At 35.8% G+C, this 5,251-nt stretch overlaps 1 non-coding gene across 1 annotated transcript; it reads left to right on the top strand.

Moving 5' to 3' along the window:
- The first annotated feature begins 4,923 nt into the window (after positions 1-4,923).
- Positions 4,924-5,030, top strand: LOC131183476 (small nucleolar RNA R71). Its single transcript, XR_009151532.1, has one exon. It is a non-coding gene; the product is annotated as a small nucleolar RNA R71 (small nucleolar RNA).
- The last annotated feature ends 221 nt before the right edge of the window (positions 5,031-5,251 follow it).

The following is a 5,251-nucleotide window of genomic DNA, read 5'->3' as shown; positions in this document are numbered from 1 at the left end:
AAAAATTAAGTATAAGGAAAAATTTTTGGGGTGCCTCCCAAAGAGCGCTAATTTTAGGTCATTAGCTTAACCCTCATTAATTTAGTGAATTGGTGGATCATCAAGAAAATAACTTGTTTCCTTCTCAATGGGCTGGCCTGTGATATAAATCTTGAGCCTTTGACTATTAACTTTAAAAAGACCAGAATTTTCACTCTAAATATCCATAGCCCCATATTCATAAACCTTAATGACCATGAAAGGACCAGACCATTTTGATTTCAACTTTCCAGGAAAGAGTCTAAGTTTAGAATTATACAATAAAACCAGATCACCTTCTTTAAACTCCTTTCTTTTAATATAGTTATCATGCCAAAATCTAGTCCTTTCCTTAAAAATCCTAGCATTTCTCATATGCATCCAACCTTATCTCTTCAAGTTCATTTAATTGAAGTAACTTTTTCTCTCCAGCACTGTTTAAGTCAAAATTCAAAGTTCGGATTGCCCAATATGCTTTGTGCTCCAACTCAACTGGCAAATGACATGATTTCCCATAGACTAGCTTGAAAGGTATAGTTCCAATGGGTGTCTTGTAAGCTGTCCTGTATGCCCATAATGCATCATCTAGCCTTAATGACCAATCCTTCCTTGAATGATTAACAGTTTTTTTTTGTCTAGAATTCTCTTCAATTCCCTATTAGATACTTCAACTTGCCCACTAGTCTGAGGATGATAAGGTGTAGCTACATTATGAGTAACCCCATATTTCTTCAAAAGATTTTCAAACTATTTATTGTAGAAATGAGATCCACCATCACTGATTATAGCTCTTGGAGCTCCCAATCTAGTGAAAATAAACCTTTTCAAAAATTTCACTACTACCCTTGCATCATTTGTAGGGGAAGCAATGGCCTCAACCCATTTAGACACATAATCCATACCTACCGAAATATACTTATTCCCAAAAGATGATGGGAATGGTTCCATGAAATCTATGCCCCAAACATCAAATAACTCAATCTCCAAAATTCCTTGTTGTGGCATTTCATTTTTCCTTAAAATATTCCCCACTCTTTGACATCTGTCACATCTCAAAATAAATTCTCTCACAATTTTAAACATGTGTGGCCAATAAAATCGAGCTTGAAGTATTTTACCTACTATTTTATCCACACTAAAATGACCTTCATAATCAGAAGAATGACAGTGCTTTAGAATGTTTCCTATTTCCTCTTCAGGCACGCACCTTCTAACTAGGCCATCAGTACATCTCTTGAATAACAATGGATCCTCCCATGTATAAAATTTCACATCATGCAAAAATTTCTTTTTCTGTTGATAGCTCAAATATGGTGGGAGAACTCCACATGACAAGTAATTGACAAAATCTGCAAACCATGGCAATGCAACAACAATAACTAGCAGTTGCTCATCCGAGAAAAACTCACCAATTGGCAATTCCTCTTCATTTTCATCCTTACTCTCATACTTAATCCTTGATAAATGGTCCGCCACAACATTTTCAGTTCCCTTTTTATCCTTAATTTGTAAGTCAAACTCCTGTAGCAATAGAACCCATCTTATCAGTCTTGGTTTTGCTTCTTTTTTATTCATCAAATATCTTATGACGGCATGGTCTGTATAGACAATCACTTTCGATCCAACCAGGTATGATCTGAACTTTTCCACAGCAAATACCACAACTAAAAATTCTTTCTCAGTGGTGGCATAATTTACTTGAGCATCATCTAGAGTTTTGTTGGCATAATAGATTGCATAAGACCTCTTCTCTTTTTTCTAACCAAGTACAGCTCCCACAGCAAAGTCACTAGCATCACACATAATCTCAAATGGCAATGACCAATCCGGAGGTTGCATAATAGGAGCTGTTGTTAGAGCTTCCTTCAACCTATTAAAAGAATCAAAACAAGCGTGGTCAAAATTAAAAGGAACATCATGATTTAACAAATTTGTAAGAGGTTTAGCAATTCTTGAAAAATCCTTTATAAATCGCCGATAGGACCCAGTATGCCCAAGAAAACTTCTAATTCCTTTCACTGAAGTTGGTGGAGGCATCTTCTCAATCACTTCTACTCTGGTCTTATCCACTTCAATTCCTCTATGTGATACCAAATATCCAAGAACAATGCCTTCTTGCACCATAAAATGACATTTCCCCCAATTTAGCACCAAATCTATTTCTTCAAATCTTTTAAGCACTTTAGAGAGGTTAGCTAGACAATTATCAAAAGAAAAACCATATACAGAAAAATCATCTATGAAAACTTCCATAATTTCCTCAATAAAATCAGAAAAAATGGCCATCATACACCGCTGAAAAGTAGCTGGTGCATTATATAAGCTAAAAAGCATCCTTCTATATGCAAATGTGCCATATAGACATGTGAATGTGGTTTTCTCTTGATCACTAGGATGTATTAGGATTTGGAAAAAACTAGAATACCCATCCAAATAACAAAAATATGAATGTTTTGCTAACCTCTCTAACATTTGATCAATAAAAGGCAAGGGAAAATGGTCTTTCCTAGTGGCACTATTAAGCTTCCTGTAATCTATACACATCCTCCACCCTGTAACAATTCTAGTAGGTATCAACTCATTATAATCATTTTTCACAACGGTCACACCTCCTTCCTTAGGAACCACATGAACTGGGCTAACCCAATTATTATCAGAAATAGAATAAATGATCCCAGCTTCAAGCAGTTTCTAGATTTCTTTCTTCACCACCTCTTTCATATTAGGATTTAACCTTCTTTGATGTTCTTTGGTAGCTTTAAAATTATCCTCTAAAAGAATCCTATGCATGCACAAGGTAGGGTTTATACCCTTTATGTCATCAATGGTGTAACCAATGACTTTCCTATGTGCTCTTAACTCTCTCAGCAAATTTTCAACTTGTACATCACTCAAATTTGCATTAATAATGACAGGATAAGTTGATTTAGGTCTAAGAAAAGCATACCTTAATGTAGATGGAAGTGGTTTGAGGTCTACCTGTGGTGCATCCTTCTCATCTAGCAAAGATGGGTGTGCAACTTCATATTTCAATTCTTCAACTTGCAAAACTTAATCTCCTACAACTTCTTGAGTAGCTTCCAAAATTTGAGCAAAAGCTGTAACTTTAGGATTTTCATCCTTTGTTGTTCTACTATGTACCAAACAATTCTCCAAAGGGTCCTCAGGATATTTTTCCTTAAATTCTACTTTCACAATCTCATCAATAACATCCACCCTTAAACAAGGATCAACTCCATGATGTTTCTTCAAAGTCTAATTTAAATTAAATTCCACCTCCTTTTCTCCAACTTTTAATGTCAATCTACCATTCTTTACATCAATTATAGCCCCTACTGTGGCTAAAAATGGCCTTCCCAAGATGATAGGTATGTAAATATCCTCTTCCATTTCAAGAACCACAAAATCCACAGGAATGAAAAATTTTCCAACTTTTAAGGGCACATTCTCCAAAATTCCCACTTGATATTTGATGGATCTATCAGCTAGTTGCAAAGAAATGGTGGTGGGCTTTAAATCTCCTACCTTCAGCTTTTAACAAATGGAGAGTGGCATCAAACTTACACTAGCTCCAAGATCACACAATGCCTTTTCAATACTAGTATCCCCAATGTGACAAGGAATAGAGAAACTTCCTGGATCCTTCAATTTTGGTGGAAGTTTATTCTGTAAGAGAGCACTACACTCCTCTATTAATGCCACAGTTTCATAATCTTCTAATCTCCTATTGTTTGACAAAATTTCTTTCAGAAACTTAGCATATGAGGGCATTTGAGAAATTGCATCTGTAAATGGAATGTTGATGTATAACTTCTTCAAAACTTTCAAAAATTTCCCAAATTGCTTATCTAGCTTTACTTTCTGAAACCTCTGAGGATATGGCAATGGTGGCTTGTATGGTGGTGGAGGCACATACTTTTCCTCTTCTTCTTTTTCAACTTCCTTCTTCTTGTTTGCTCCCTCATTAACTTCATCATGATTCAAAGTGAATTCATTCTTATCTTCATCTTCTTTCTTTTTTTCCTCTTCTACCTCATCTTTCTCTTTTTCTCCCACAATTTTCCCACTCCTTAGGATCACTACCTTGCAATGTTCTCTAGGATTCTCTGGTTAACTTGGAAGTTTTCCTTGTGCTTTACTGGAAGAGCTTGCTTGTTGAGCTATTTGATTTTCCAACATCCTATTATGAGTGGCAAGCTAGTCTATCCTTGAAGTTAATTATTGAATCATTTCTCCTTGTTTTTGTTGAGCAGTTAAGAAATTCTCTATCATAGACTTAAAAATTGAATCTTAGTTTGAAGACTGAACTGGTGGTTATGGAATAGGTGCATTTTGATTCCTTTATGGTGGAAATCCAGGTGGTACTCTGTTTTGCTAAAAATTCTGCTGTTGTTGCTGGAAATTAGGAGGTTGTTGATAATTCTGTTGCTGCCCTTATCGACCTCCCCAAGAAAAGTTAGGGTGGTTCCTCCATGCTGGATTATATGTAGCAGAAAAATGATTACCAACTGGTTTTTGATTGTAATTCCCAACAAAATCAACTTGCTCATTTCCAAACTGTTGCCCATAGGAAGGAAAATCATTGATACAATGCATATTTCCCGCACCAACATCTTCTGTATGACTAGATCCTCCAATTGATTAGTCAACCTTCATGCTTAACTTATCCATTTTTCTCGTTAAAGCATCAAATTTGACATTGAACATACTTGTGGCATCTAATTCATATACATCAGCTAGTGGCTTCTTCATTTCATTTCTTTCACAGCTCCATTGACAATTGTTGTAAGCAATTTTATCCAATGCTAAATAAGCTTCATCTTCTGACTTCTCCATAAGATCACGTCCTGAAGATGCATAAATTATACTTCTAATTATTGGAGAAACACCATTGTCCATCTAGGGATTCCATGATGTGGACATCTCCTTTGAAGATCCTTATATCTCTCCCAAGCTTCATAGAGACTCTCATCATCCCTTGGTCTGAAAGAAGTTAATTCATTTCTCAATTTTACAGTCTTACTAGGAGGAAAGTATTGAGCCAAGAAAGCTTGTGACAACTCATCCCAAGTAGTTATTGAACCTGGAGGTAATGAATGCAACCACTCCCTAGCACGATCCTTTAAAGAAAAAGGAAATAATCTCAATCAGATGGCATCATCTAACACTCCATTTATCTTTAGCATGTCACTAATTTCAAGAAAATGTGTAAGGTGCACATGTGGACTCTCAG

The sequence above is a fragment of the Hevea brasiliensis genome, chromosome 9 (assembly GCF_030052815.1).
Source record: "Hevea brasiliensis isolate MT/VB/25A 57/8 chromosome 9, ASM3005281v1, whole genome shotgun sequence".
NCBI classification, from domain to species: Eukaryota; Viridiplantae; Streptophyta; class Magnoliopsida; order Malpighiales; family Euphorbiaceae; genus Hevea; species Hevea brasiliensis.
Note: the sequence above shows the minus strand (reverse complement) of the source record. Positions and strands in the feature narration are given on the sequence as shown.